The sequence below is a fragment of the Heterocephalus glaber genome, unplaced genomic scaffold (genome assembly GCF_053883595.1).
Source record: "Heterocephalus glaber isolate CG9 unplaced genomic scaffold, H.glaber_assembly_v1.0 deba00001481, whole genome shotgun sequence".
Taxonomy (NCBI): domain Eukaryota; kingdom Metazoa; phylum Chordata; class Mammalia; order Rodentia; family Bathyergidae; genus Heterocephalus; species Heterocephalus glaber.
The window spans coordinates 51,302,449-51,317,200 of NW_028258317.1; the positions used below are offsets into that span (position 1 = coordinate 51,302,449).

Consider the following 14,752-nt stretch of genomic DNA (forward strand, 5'->3'; position numbering starts at 1 on the left):
GATAGACAGTTGCAAATGGGAAGGGAGCCAAGAGATCGAGGGCGGAAGGAGAGAGGGAAGGGAAGGAGCTATAAAAAGAATTAAGACGTGTCACATATGAGTACTAACTACCCACAATGAGTGTAGTCAGTGTGTGTTTTTAAACATGAACCAAAAAAGAAAGAAACAAAGAATGAAAGAAAATGGGAGAACAGGATCTACAGGTGGAGTAAGGGAGGAGGGAGAGGAGGAGATGGGGAATAAGAAGAATCGAGGTGTGTTAAGTACATGTAGCTACTCCATAAGATGCATGTAAATAGTAGGTACTGAAAACATGTACTAATAAAAACATTTTTAATAAAAACATAAAAAAGAAAAGCCCAGGACCTGATGGATTTACTACTGAATTCTACAAAAACTTCAGGGAAGATCTACTGCCAATACTCCTCAAACTCTTCAATGAAATCAGGAAGGAAGGTGTTCTCCCTAAGTCAGCCCTGGAAGCTAGCATTTCCCTGATTCCAAAACCAGACAAGAACTCAACTGAAAAAGAAAATAACATACCAATCTCTTTAACGAACATAGATTTAAAAAAAAAAAAAAACTTCAACAAGATACTGGCGAACAGATTGCAATAACTTATCAAAAATACCGTACATCATAACCACATAAGCTTCACCCCAGGGATGCAAGAATGGTTCAACACATGCAAATCAATAAATGTAATATATCACATATTGAGAAGCAAGGACAAAAAAAGCATGATCTCTGGGCCAGGGATTTAGCTCAGTGGTTTCAATACCTGCTTCGCAAATGCAAAGTCCTGAGTTTGATCCCTGGTACCAAAAAGACAAAAAACAAAAACAAAAGCATGATCTTCTAAAGCACCTTTGACGAAATCCAACATCCATTTATAATAAAAATCTTGAAGAAAATAGGTATTGAAGGACCTTATCTCAATCTGATAAAAGCCATTTATGACAAACCTACTGTAAACATCACATTAAATGGGTAAAACATCAAAGTTTTCCCTCTAAACTCAGGTATAAGACAGGGTTGGGCACTATCACTACTCCTGTTCAACATAGTACATTACTCAGAGTGATCAGGCAAGAGAAAGGAATATAGGAGAAGTCAAATTATTATTATTTGCAGGTGACATGATACCCCGCATAAAGAACCCCCCAAAATCCACCAAAATACCCACTGGAATTAATAACTAAATTCAGCAGTGTACCAGGATACAAAATAAACACACAAAAATCAATAGCGATCCTGTACACCAATAATGAACTCACTGAAAAAGAAATTTGGAAAATAATAACATTGATAATAGCATCAAGACAAATTAAATATTTATGAGTTAACTCAGCCAAGGAAGTGAAAGATCTCTACTACAAAAACTACAGTATCTGAAAAGGAGATTGAGGAGTACATCACAAAATGGAAAGATATCTCCTGTTCCTGGGATAGGCAGAACCTTTGAGTCCTTTCTGGTGGGGGGCTCTCCTGTGCATTGCTTGATGTTTAGTATTCTGTATATGTAAGTCTCCATGGCTTCCCTGTCCAGAGTCAGCCCTTCTAATAGAAGACTGTTGGGTCCACTGTTGAAAGCCTTGTAGAGACTTTAGCCTGACAGCAAACACATTGCCGCCAGAATTTCAGCATAGGAGGGAGGTGGAGGGTGGAGTCTAGCCTAGCAGCTCATTATGAGATCTTTTAATTTATGGACCAGGTAATTATTGACAAGCCCCCTCCCCACACTGTGTACTGGTTAACTTTGAACTTGAAATTTCTCTAGCACATTCCTGATTAAAAGAAAACTAACCATTGCTGTAGATTTCCTCTGGCTTTTCTACCTTTATTACTCAGTCAATCCATTTCTTTTTGGTCTGTATTCCAGGAAATTGTTAAAATTTCACACCTGTGATTGCAGCTTTTCTCATCTGGCATTCCAACACCATATAGAAGGAGAGGGAAAGTAAACAGGTGTGCACAGTCTGCCAATTAATCATCCAATTTTTTCTGAGTGTGTGAGCATATGTGTGGGTGATGTTTACAAAACTAGGATCACGTTATGTATGTATTTTATATTTTGCTTTTTCACTAGAATAACATGGTTTTTAAAACATTATTTTTAATGATGTCGTGGGCGAACCTTCATAGTTTATCATACTGGAGTGTAATTACAAATTTTCTTTTATTTCTTCAACACTAAATAATAGGATACTTGAGTGCAGAGAAATGTCAGTTTGGGGGACTATTAAGACAAAATGAAATATCTGGGCTAGAGAAGCTTTATAACTGTTCCTAGTTTAATCTGATTAATTTTTTTAGTTGAATAGATGAGGATTAATGCAGGGGCCTGGGTTAAGGGCTGAAGGGGAAAAGAAGGGACAGTTCATTTAGGAAGAGAAAACTAAAAGTGATAATTCCTGTCTGCTGATTTGATTCTCCCACACTTATACTTTTTGCTGCTCTTAATACAAGTAGAATCCTTAGATGAATTGGAGAAAATGGATGCTGAGGTTTTCCTTCCTTTATTAAGGTCCTAGAAACAAGAATACTATTTGGAACATAATGATGTTTCTTCTAGTACATATCACAATATGTATAAAATATTTCAAGGGCAATGTGTTTCTCAGTTTCAGGTATATTAAGAATTATAGAGGTGGTGCTGATATACCCAGCTTGCTATTTACTGCCTCAGATGGATGTCTCATTCTCTGTTGATGTCAAGGCACTGAAGTTATGTCTCCTTACAGCCAAGAGCATAATCAAGGTGTGAACATGCCATGAGAGTAACTATACACTGTCATTGGATTGTGATTTGAGATTGTTAGACACCTTTATTTAACCATATTGGAATGGATAAATCATTCACTGTGCTTGCACAAGTGTTGGAAATCAAATTAAGAAGGCAAAATATTACACACAGAAGATTTATCATCATGCCCAAGACTATTTTAAATTTTTATAGATATAATTGAGAGCTTCAAACACAGATGGTTCCTATTTTCAATCCACAAATACAGAAAAGCAAGTCCTGAGTCTTATTTTTGTTCTGTCTTGTCTTAGTGCATCTGTTTATTTAATGTGACTCACTGATGTCTAGCACAAGGGGAAATTGAATAATTCATTAAAAATATTTTTCTCAGAATTAGAAGATAAGATTTAGACATAAATTGTCTCTTCACATTTAGTAGTCGATTTTTTTAAATCAACAGAAGCCCAAATTTACTTAACAGAGGGGTCAAATTTCTCCCAAAAAAAGAAAAAGGAAAAGAGGAGTGGTAAATACCTTTGTTTATGCAGAAATATGTATAGTATCTCATAGTTTTCACATGATCCAATATGAAAAATACATCTAAAACAGTCATCATAATTTATTGAATGTCACCATTTTCCAGGCACTTGTATTTGCCATTTTTCATTCTCAGAACAATATTGTAAGGTGGGTACTGTGAGCCACCACAAAGCCTGGAGGATGCTGGGCTCTGAGAGGATCAATGACCTCCTCAAGGTCATGTCGACCTATACCTAACTACCTGTGCACCCTACACTCTTCGTTTGACACCATAATGCCTCCCTGGTGGCTGAAATTAAGGTTGGCAATTTTATTTTACAAATTAATAATTGATGATAAAATTATTTATTGTGACTGCTTATGGGTTTGTAAAAACACACGGACTCACAGCCTTTCTTGAGCACACCTGACATTTACAAGTTTGTCAAGCAGGGTAGGCCAGGTTGTGCTTTGCAGCAAACAATCCCAGATCTCTGTAGCTTTAAATGCTCAAAGTTTATTCCTTGTTTGCCCATTTTGTCCATCCTAATTCAGCTAGGACTGTGCTATAAGTTGACATTAGTCTCACTTTAGGATCCAGCTGAGGGAGCAGCTTCTCTCCTGACATTGCCAGTCAAATAACCAAGAGGAAAGATGAAACTGCAGGGTCTTGCATTGGCAATTTACATTTTGGCCAAGAGGTGTCATATATCACCTTGTTATAATTCATTGACAGAACTGGTCACATGTTCCCAACCAGCCACAAGGGACCAAGAAGTGTATGCCTACTAAAGGCCCAGAAGATCTGAATAACCAGAAATATCTGGTGGCCAGCATTAACTCTATCCATCAGGCAGGCAACTAAGTGCCAGGAAAGCATGAAGAATGAAAGAGTTTTTGTCCTTTGAAAATTTACCATGAGATATGCAACTAAGCAGACATGATGCAAAAAGAGTAAGACACATGTTAAACTGTGGTTATGAATTATGTTAGAGCAAAGGTTAGAATGATTAATTTTAAATGGTGAGATTACAGAAGCCTTTGCAGAGAATGTCACTGATGAGCTTTAACACATGAAAGAAACTAAGCATGGTGGTGCATGCCTGTAATCCCAGCACTCAGGGAGACTAAATTCAGGGAGGATCACAAGTTCAAGCTCCACCTGGCCAAATTAGCGACTTAGACTGTCTCAAAATAAAAAATAGAAACGGGATGGAAATGTAGCTCAGTGCAGAGGCCCTGGATTCAATCCCCATTACTGGAAAAAAGAAAGCATGAAGAGTTTCAAAGCATTGAAGGGTAATTTAGGGGAGAAAGGACTCAAACTAAAGGAATTACGTTTATGAAAGGGTTTGGCACATTCAAAGCAAAGATGAGTAGACTAATAGAGCAAGAGAGGCAGATAAGTGAGAGAAGAACTGAAATAGACTGGAAAAGTGATTCGGGGGACAGAAGATGGAAATATAAATGCCACATGTGGAAACAATGCTTCTAATATTGAGGTGGCTACATTTTTGTCAGCACTATATCAGAAATGTATTTATGTTTCTTAGAATATGTCCTTATGCCTGTTAAAGTAAAACAGCAAGACTATCAGAACAGAGTGCCCTGTGAGAACCAGGTAATCAATAAATATGAATGAATAAATGAATGAGCAGGGAAAATGTCAAGAAGGGGTTTGTATGTTAATCCTTTTATAATTTATAAATTCTGATACACACACTTGATTTTGTGATTAGGGAAAGAATAAAAATTACTGAATAGAACTGCTTGGGTGAAGCCTCCATAAAATATTATATAATCCTACATATTTACTTATTTCTCATTCTTCCTTTCTTCATCCTAAAGTATGTGAACTCTTTTAACTTTTACTCTTAGTTTGGTTCTGTAATTCTGGAACCAAATTTGTTCTTTCCTGAAAATTTCCCAGGTCCTCTGAGTATCTCCTAATACTTCAGCTCCTCAAACCCTGGACAGAATTCATGAGATGAGATATTGTCCCAAAATTTAATAATTGCTGTGACATTGGCAAGAGGGTTACTTCCCAATCCTGTATATAGAATTTCTGATCTGGAGTCTATAGTTCTGAAGACTTAGTAAAAGAGGCTATACAAGAAAATTTTAAAATAGGCAATCAAGTCAGCCATCAGGGGCATGCACTCATAATCCCAGCACTCTGTGAGGCTGAGGCAGAAGGATCACAAGTTCAAGCCCAGCCTGTGCAACTTAATGAGTTAGCAAGATCCTGTCTCAAAATTTAAAAAAGGGCTGGGGATGTATTTCAGTGTGAAGGCCCTGGGTTCTATCTCCAGTACCACAGAAGCAAACAAACCAAAGAAGACCCTCAAACCCAGCCTATGTATGGCTTTGAAGAATGTAGAACTTTCCAGCAGCCAAGTGATATTGTTAACCTAGGCTATAATTTCACGCCTCTCTGGAAGAGAAGATCTGAAGGCAAAATGCTGCTAGCTTTATCTGGTCAGAGTTGGTTTAGTTGCTGAGTCTATATTAAGCACTTGACAGTGTAATCCCAAGTTACTTGGGCAGCATGTTTGTTTATGTAATGACTGTCTGGAGCGTCACTTGGGCAGGTGTCATTTCAACCAGTCGATTTTTGTTTGCATGAGAAACACTTGTACATCTGTTCTTTTGTTTTATATTGACTATTTTTTGCATACTTTTAAAATTAGAACATTGTAGCTGGGGATTTAGCTCAGTGGTTCTGCGCCTGCCTTGAAAACACGAGGTCCTGAGTTCAATCCCTGGTACCAGAAAAAAAAAAAAAGAACATTGAATTGGCCTTTGATGTTTGTTTCCAGTGAAATCTAATAGTAAGTTCTGGTTATTTTCTTTAACTAATTCACGTTTATTTTATTTGTGACAAATAACCTATAATTTTGTGCTATGATCTATAAACACTCATCATAAGTACATTAGATATAATTTTTATACTCGTCCAGAACTCTTTTACAATACAAAATGGACACATTTGGGACACCAAAATTGAATAGGAAAGAAGTGCCAAAAGATCTGCAAAAGAAAAAAACTGAAAAAAGGAGAAATGTCAGCATATCGGAGAGGAAAAGTCTGTGTTATGAAGTGGAAAGACAAAAGAGACATCTCCTTATTGTCAACTATTCATTATACGGAAGTTATAAAATTTGAAAGAAGAAATGAAACTTTAAAAATTCCAGTAGTGGCCAATGATTCTAATAATTCTATGGGTGGTGTTGACAGAGTTGGCCAACACCTAACAAGCTATCCTGTAACCAAAAAGCAAGGAAAAAATATTATTATAAAATATTTATACACCTTCTTGGCCAAACAATATGGAACTCATTTATTATTTATTCAAAAGAAGGGGGTTCAAAAAGTCATTTACAATTTAGATTAGGTCTATTGAACCAAATAATTGAAAAATACAGGATAGTGAAATGCCAACCAAGATGTTCATTATCGACGTCTTCATCATTACATTTAGTAGGTAGAATTTTATTGAAATTATACCTCCCACAGAAAAAAAGAAAGCTCAACACAACAGTGTAAAGTATTGTTCAAAGAAAGGTAATAATGCAAAAAGAATTTGGAAAGAGACTAGATACTGCTGTCCAGATTGTAACATTGTGTTGTATATTGAATCTTTTAAGATATACCATACACAGGGCAGAGGACTTAGCTCAGTGGTTCCGCCACCTGCTTCACAAGTGCAAGGCCCTGAGTTTGATCGCCAGTACCAAAAAAAAAAAAAAAAAAAGATATGCCATACACAGAAAAATTATTGAATAAATTTCATTAAATATTTATTTTTATATTTTCTGTTATATCATCTTTAAAAATTAATGAAAAATATGCAATTTGTGGTCATTCTGTATTTAAATAATTGGGCTAGTAAGTGGTAAAAAAGCTGGCCTGCTTCCTTCTGCAATCAGTGAGAGGACCTGTTAACAGAGTAGATTAAGCACAGCTTCACAACATATGTATGGCACTGTGGGACTTATGACAGAAGCACAAGCAAGGAAAGAATGAACAAAGACCAGGGCCACCTGAGTCAATATGGCAGACACTGTGGGCACTGTTGGCATCCAGACATCCATCCAATCATCTGGGGAATCTCAAGAATATGTGCCCACTGATTCTCCAGGATTAGGGTAGAGTGTAAGATTCTGCATCTCTACCAAGCTCTCTGATGCTGCTGCTGTTGCTTGGAGTACAGCCTTCCTAGCCTTGGTGGGCAAGGACATTCACCAGCCTCACCCCATCATGCTCATTCTACTCCTTTTGCCAGTAATTGGTTTGGACCTAGTTATATGACAAATCCTGGTTCAATAAAACCAAAGGCAAGGTTGGTGGGAGCTTTTAAGAGGGGATTTTTCAGGCAGAGGAGGTGAGCTACTCTCAGTGCCCAGGAGGAGGCTTCCAGGCCACCGTACCATCCCTCCACCCCCAGCACAGAGGAGGTAAGCCGTGCAGGCACCAGCAGCACCATCCCCTCCCGTCTAAATGAGAAGACTTGTAAACAAGTCTCAAAACCAGACTTCCAGATCACCTACAGCAACACCAAAGGGAAATAAGATGGAACACTCTGGTACTCAACCATATGGACTCCCTGAACTGGCAGCAAAAGAGGATCTGGAAAAAAATGAAATCAGAAATAATTTCTCAGATAACAGCAGAGATTGTGCTACTAGTGCAAGACATGATTAATAAATCTAGAGAGGACACAGATAAAAAAAAAATAGAGGAGCTGAGGAACATGATGGAATCCCAACATAGGAAACAAATAGAATCCATAAAACAGATGCAAACAGATTTCCAGGAGATTAAAAACTCCATCAAAAGTCTGCACAGCAGAATGAACCAACGTGAGGATAGAATTTCAGATATAGACGATAAGATTGCAATTAGTGACCAGGAAAAGAAAAATTGCTTTAAAATTGTAAGGGATCACGAGAAATCAATCCAGCAGCTGCTAGACGATGCAAAGAAGAATAAAATAAGGCTGATTGGAGTCAATGAAGAAACAGGAGAGAGTGCAGATGACATAAAAAAAACTGTTCACAGAAGTGATGGCAGAAAACTTCCCAAGGAGGGGAAAAGAACTTGACATACAGGTAAGTGAGGCACATAGGACTCCAACTAGCCTTGATCAAAAAAAATCTACACATGGGCATATAATAGTTAAGATTCCAGAAAACCAACAGAAGAACAAAATTCTACAAGCAGTGAGAGAAAAGAAACAAATCACATACAAAGGAAAGCCCATCAGAATCACAGCAGACATCTCAATGCAAACCCTCAAGGCAAGAAGAGCTTGGAGTGATGTATTTCAAGCCCTAAAGGAAAACAACCTCCAACCCAGATTGATGTACCCTGCAAAACTATCTTTCAAAATTGATGGAGAAATAAGATACTTTCATGATAAAGAGCACCTTAGGAACTTCCTGAATACCAAACCAGCACTCCAAAAACTTTTAGACAATATCCTAGGAAAAGACAATGAGGATCACAACCCCAGGAAGCCCAGCAGAATTAATCCACTGGGCACGAAATTAAAGAAATTAAATGCAGAGCCGGGGATTTAGCTCAGTGGTTTTGCCGCCTGCTGTGCAAGCGCAAGGACCAGAGTTCGATCCCTGGTACCAAAAAAAAAAAAGAAAAAAAAGAAATTAAATGCACAGGGAGGAAAATCCAACAAAAAGAAAAAGTCATAACGATAAGTCAATACATATCAGTTATAACCATCAATGTTAATGGTCTCAATTCACCATCAAAAGAAATAGACTGGCAGAATGGGTCAAGAAGCAAGATCCAACAATATGCTGCATAAAAGAAACTCATTTAATTCAAAAAGAAACTCATAGACTGAAAGTTAAAGGGTGGAAAACAATACTCCATGCGACAGGAACCCGAAAAAAAAGCAGGAGTAGCTATCCCCTTTGCAGATCAAGTAGATTTCAAACCAAAATCTGAAACACTTCTGGTCGCAAGAATTTCAGATAAGGGATAGTCAACTTGTTTGTACAAATCTATGGAAAAAGAAGGGCTTTTTCAGAAGTGGGATGTAGCTCAGTGGTAGAGTGCCTAGCATGCATGAAGCCCTGAGTTTGATCCAGTACCCCATAAAGTGCCTTTTTGATCTACAAATGAAGCCCGAGGTGAAGGATAGCTGTTTCCTGTCTTTAAAGGTTAGTTGGAAAGACGTGACCCTCAGAACTGTTATATTCATCTCACAAATAAAAGGAGAGGCCTTGCTAGTACTTGGATTCTGTCTACCCATTTCTCTGTTGGATGCTTTCTATCTGCTTTTTATCCACTATCTTCTCTAATAGAGCCTTACACAATAGACACCCTCAGGGCTCTATTTTGGTCCCCATTTTCCTTCTTATTCTATAATATCTAAATTAAACTTTTCAAACTCTAGGTAGTAACCCATGGACAGGTCATTAAGTCAGTATTACAAATTTGCAACCAGCATTGAGAGAAAAAAGAGTGTCACTGAACATCACTCATGACCAGGTTAAGAATCGTTCAAGGCATCTTTTGTTTTAGAGGTGTGTGTCTGTGTGTGTGTGTGTCTGTGTGTGTGTGTGTGTGTGTGAGAGTGTGTATTGGAAAACACCTTGCATGTGGTAGATCACAGATCTCATCAAAAATATTTGAGAGGACAGAGTGTGTTGCTCAGTGGTAGAGCATTTGTCTAGTATGTGCAAGACTTCAAGTTCAATACACAGCACTGCAAAAAAACATTTGAGAGTCACAAATCTATATAATCTCATTTATTTCTGACTCTTAAATCTCTATTTCTGCTCTACTTTTGTCTCCACCTGCATATTACCTATATCTATATTGTCTGTATTTATACCCATCTATAAGTTCCAAGCCCAAATCTTTGACTGGCTACTCAACATATGCACACAGAAGACTGACAGTAATTAAAAACTAAAGCTAGACTTGCCATTTCAGTTTCTCCAACCTCACTCCACTGGCCATTCCAAACCTGCTTTACCTCCGTATTTTTTGCTTTAGGGAAATACACTATCATTGGGTAAGATGAAAACCTGGGAGTCATTCTTGGCTCTTCTCCCTTCTTCACTACCCAATATTCTGTTTCCAAATGTTTTTCCTTTACTTACCATCCCAAAAGTTATTTTTGAAATACTTTTCACTCTTCTCCATTGCATGTTACCATCCTGACCCAAACCCTTGTCATCTTGCTTCTGGAAAAGGGCAGTCACCATCTAACTCACCTTTCTGTATCATCTCATGCACCTTTCCAATCCTGTCTTCTCTCTGCAGTGGGAGGGTCTTCTTAGCCACTGTCACTTTCTTAAATCTTTTTTAAAAATTAATTTTATTGGTACATTTTAGGTATACAATATAATGACATTCATCACTGGAAATTTGCATCTTTCCATAATCTCCCTTGGTTCTTATTTTTTCCCCATTCTCCTGCCATCCCTTCAACCCCTCCATCCCTCCCTCTTTACAAAGACTTTGTTTCCATTTTTGCATTTTCTCATATTAATTCCATTCCCTTCTTTCCTTTCCCCTACCCCTCGCACTTCTCCTTCCCCTTTGCCCCTTTTCTTCCTATTTCACATTATCTATCTTTCTTACTTAAATCTAAGGATCAAATTACATACCAGCAACTCCTCATGGGCCTGGCATGGCAGCACATACCTATAATCCCAGTACTTTGGGAGTTTGAGGCAGAGGGTTTGCAAGTTTGAGGCTAACCTGAGCTACATAACAAGTTCAAAGCTGGCATGGACTACATAGCAAGATCCATCTCAAAAAACCAACCAAGCAACCAAACAAACAAACAACTAATCTGTCACAGAGGGCCTTCTGGAATGGTCCTTGACTACCTTGCCTCCCTGCCATTCACTACTTTCCGTCTGAGGCTGCTCACGCTATTTCATATATGTTGTATTCTTGCTTGTTTGGGCTTTTAGAGATGTCTTGCTTTCCAGGAACTCTCTTCATCTTTCTGTATACAAACTCTCTCTTATTTGTTGAAGTCTCAGGAGGCTGTTGGCTTCTTAGGGAGCCCTTTCTTGGCTCTTAAATAAGATTAGATTCTTCTAGCTTAATACACAACACAGTTATCAATATATATTTGCCTTAAGGGGTTTCTACTCCCAGTGAGACTACCAGCCACATAAAAGTAAGAATTGCGCCTCTTGCTCCTCTTCACCTTGACATTCACAGTGCCAGTCACAGAGTGTAGAACTCTGCAGGGGCACAACCATTGAACAGATAAATGAAGGGAGCTGTGTCCCAGATTTTTCTTCAAAGAGTTATGATGACCAATAATTGTATCATTATAATTTTGTATTTTTTAAAGTATACCTGATTGCCTGGGGGTGAGCATTGTTATTTGAAATATGCCAAGACATTTAGATCTGTTTAACCATTCAAATAAGTACTACCAACTTCAGCTGAAGTTCATGTGTGTAATGGCAGCATGTGTCTTCACTAGGAGTCTGATTTTTGCTATTCATCTGACAGTAAGCTTCCAGCAAACCAAACCACTCTAGTGGCTGACTCTCTGACTTCTCTGTTTCCCTATTAATCAGAATACACATACATGGATGTGACTTAGTGACATGTGAAATAATGTGATCTCTCCCACACTTCTATCATTTGTTGTTTCTCTGTCTCTTCTGCTCCTGGCCCAGTACCAGGCCTAAAACCAGATAGGGGCCAGCAGAGACACTGGCTTTTGATAATAGAGATCTTGCTTTTTTCACTTTTTATGCCCTTCAACATATTATTCCCCAGTATGTCCCCAGGGGTTACTACAATAATGCCCTTGGCATTGGCCTCTCTTTGAAGTTGAATATTAAAATGAGTTTTCTTCAGTTGCTTTTACGTAATATAGTTAAAGATTACAATGTGGTTGACCCCTGTCTCCCACCCCTTACCCTTATGACGTGATTCTGACTTGTACTGACCAACTTGCTGATGAGACAGACACGGGTGAGCAGCAGAGGAAGGTAGCAGGAAATGGATGTGTTATACTTTAATAAAAAGGGCAACTGCATGTTCCCCACAGTTATCTTAGGACAGGCCGCTAAGGTTCATGTACTGTATCCTATAAAAAGTACAAAGGCCAAACCTTACCTAGCACCTCTCTTTTCTACTCCAGCCAAGGCAGTAGACAATGAAAGTGCAGAGTCCTTCCGGCTGCAGCCTGTCCTCTTTTCTAGCGAGGCTAAGCAGGTATCAGAAAAGATGAAGTTGGCATTCTCCCCAGGACCTGGGACTTTAGGAGCATCCCATCAACTGTCACTCCAGCACTGTTCAACAGAGTGGGAATACAGGCCATTTTGCTGCTATCCCATGCCACCTGCCAGGGGCAGATGTAGATGCAGAAGCAAAACAAGTGTGCATCCCCCCATGAGGCTATAGAGGCCTCTGCTGGTGGAGCAAGTTCAAGTTCCTTTCAAATCAAGTCCCTGGCAGTGTTCCTCCGATCAGCCTGCTTTTGATAGACCACGAAGGCTGAGATGGCTGCTGTGGCTTCTTCGTGCTGGGGAAAGGTATGTGCTGACATTCATGGAAAAGCTCCTGGGAAGTGATTATGCTCTTAGTGGCCACCTTGCTTTGGGACACTCTTTTATCTCCATTTGATATTTCACGTAGACTCTCAATTACTCTCCCTCTCTCTTTACTTTGCCTTTACTCTTTGACCTTCACTTCTTTCTTCCCACTTTCTCCTTGAATAATTTTTGGCACATTTAACAATGTTTCTATTTATTTACTTGCTTCATGTATGAGAACTCTGTTCTTCAAACTAGAGCAGCGTGGCTTGGTTTGGGCTCCAGGACACACTCAGAGTGGAAGAACTGCAGGCTGCAGGTTTACTGCAGAAGGTTCTATGGAGCTGCACCAATAGGAGGTGGGCAAGAGGGGAAGCTCACTCACAAAGGGGCTGCAAGCCAGAGGTTTTTGCCAATATTGCAGGGTCCTCAGGAGTTGATGGACCAGCAGATAGGTCCCACCTAGAAGTGAGAAGCCAGGCCTTTGTCTCCAGGCACCACCCACCCACTGGCCACCCCTGTTCCTTGTGACGGTTGTTCTTGGGAAGGTAGCCGCCCTTGGTGGAGTGAAGTTCCTACTGGAATCATGGAGCTGCAACTCAGCTCTGGGGTTTTAGGGGCAGCCTCATAGCTGCTGGTACTTTTGAGGCACACATTAAGGCTGGCTCTGGGAGTATAAAGGAAAGCACGAAACTGAAGGCAGCTATTGCTGCCAAAGTAATTGCTGGGGTGATGCAAACAGGAAGGAGCCAGTCCCTTCCCTGCAACCTCTGTCATCTGTTCTCCCTCTAGTGCCCTACCTTGGCAGAGTCTAAGAGGAAGGCCTGCATCGCTAAGCAGAAAGTAAGTGCTTCCTACTGAGACATCTGGCAGATCTGTGTCCATGTTCCTGCAAGAGACGATTGGCAGGAGCTGCACATGTGCTGCCCTCAGTCCCCTGCAGCCCCACCTGCCTGGTCTCTCACCCTCAGGCCCACCCAGCTGGGCCCTTGTGGGCATTTGTTTGCTCCTCCCTAGGAAAAACTTTCCCCTAAAAATAGCTGAAGCTTTTTTTGAAAAGAGTTCCACGAATGAGTATGGGACTTCAGTGGCTGTGACCACGAATTCTGGGTAGTTGTTCTTGCTGGGACTCAGTGATCCCTCCTGTCCCCTCACCAGACCACAGCCCCACACCCAGCCTCTTGCTGAGAGAATTTCCAGGCTTCACATTCCTGACACTCTGGCCCTTAGTTGCAGTGCTCAGCGAGGGGTTTTTCATCCATCACTCAAGCTCCTATTTTATTTTTGCCCTCATTATCTTCCTAGGGAAGCTGGGCTGTAAAGGCCAGGTCATTTTTCCACAGCCTGCAGCTCAGCAGGCGCTGTCTCATGAACAAAAAATTCCCTTGAGACATACCAAAGTCCCAAGTGGAGCTATTTTCTCTGTGTATGGATTTGTTTTTTGAGAGTATTGATGTAATCAGAGCTTGGCAAGAAAGTCACATTTTTCTGTTTTTCTAAGGAAAGTTACAAACATTTTAGCAAATTATAGATAGAACTGAAGCCAATTATCATTTTGTAAATTGGTCTGCAGCCCAGACCATGGAGATACGGGTAATTGTCTCCAATGCCAGCCACCTTTCGGAGTCTATAAGGGGCTGGGGCAGGAGCAGGGTGTTAAAGGGAGGATCCAGGTCTGCTGTAGGAGCCCAGCCTAGAGGGAAGGCACCAAGGGCCTGAGCGCCACTGCCTCTTTGTCCTCATGGCCCATTGTAAAGTTGCAGGCCCTGCAGGCCCTAGGCTCGTAGCCTCATGGGGACTTGATTTGAGGATCCCCCTTATTTTCCTACTGTTTTAAGACAGTCAAATTTGAAGTTTCTAGTCTGTTGTTATGCCCCACAGAGGCCCCTAGCAGATGAACAGATTCTTCCCATCACAGCCATCCAAACACCATCTTGTCTCT

The 14,752-nt window shown here is 40.0% G+C and overlaps 1 pseudogene across 1 annotated transcript in view; it reads left to right on the plus strand.

Annotated features, from left to right (window-relative positions):
- Positions 1–12,052: 12,052 nt before the first annotated feature.
- Positions 12,053–14,752, plus strand: part of LOC101725336 (protein SGT1 homolog pseudogene) — a 103,337-nt pseudogene continuing 100,637 nt past the window's right edge. Inside the window, exon 1 of the transcript XR_015439928.1 lies at positions 12,053–12,810. The product of XR_015439928.1 is annotated as a protein SGT1 homolog pseudogene (transcript). The remainder of the gene's footprint in view (positions 12,811–14,752) is intronic.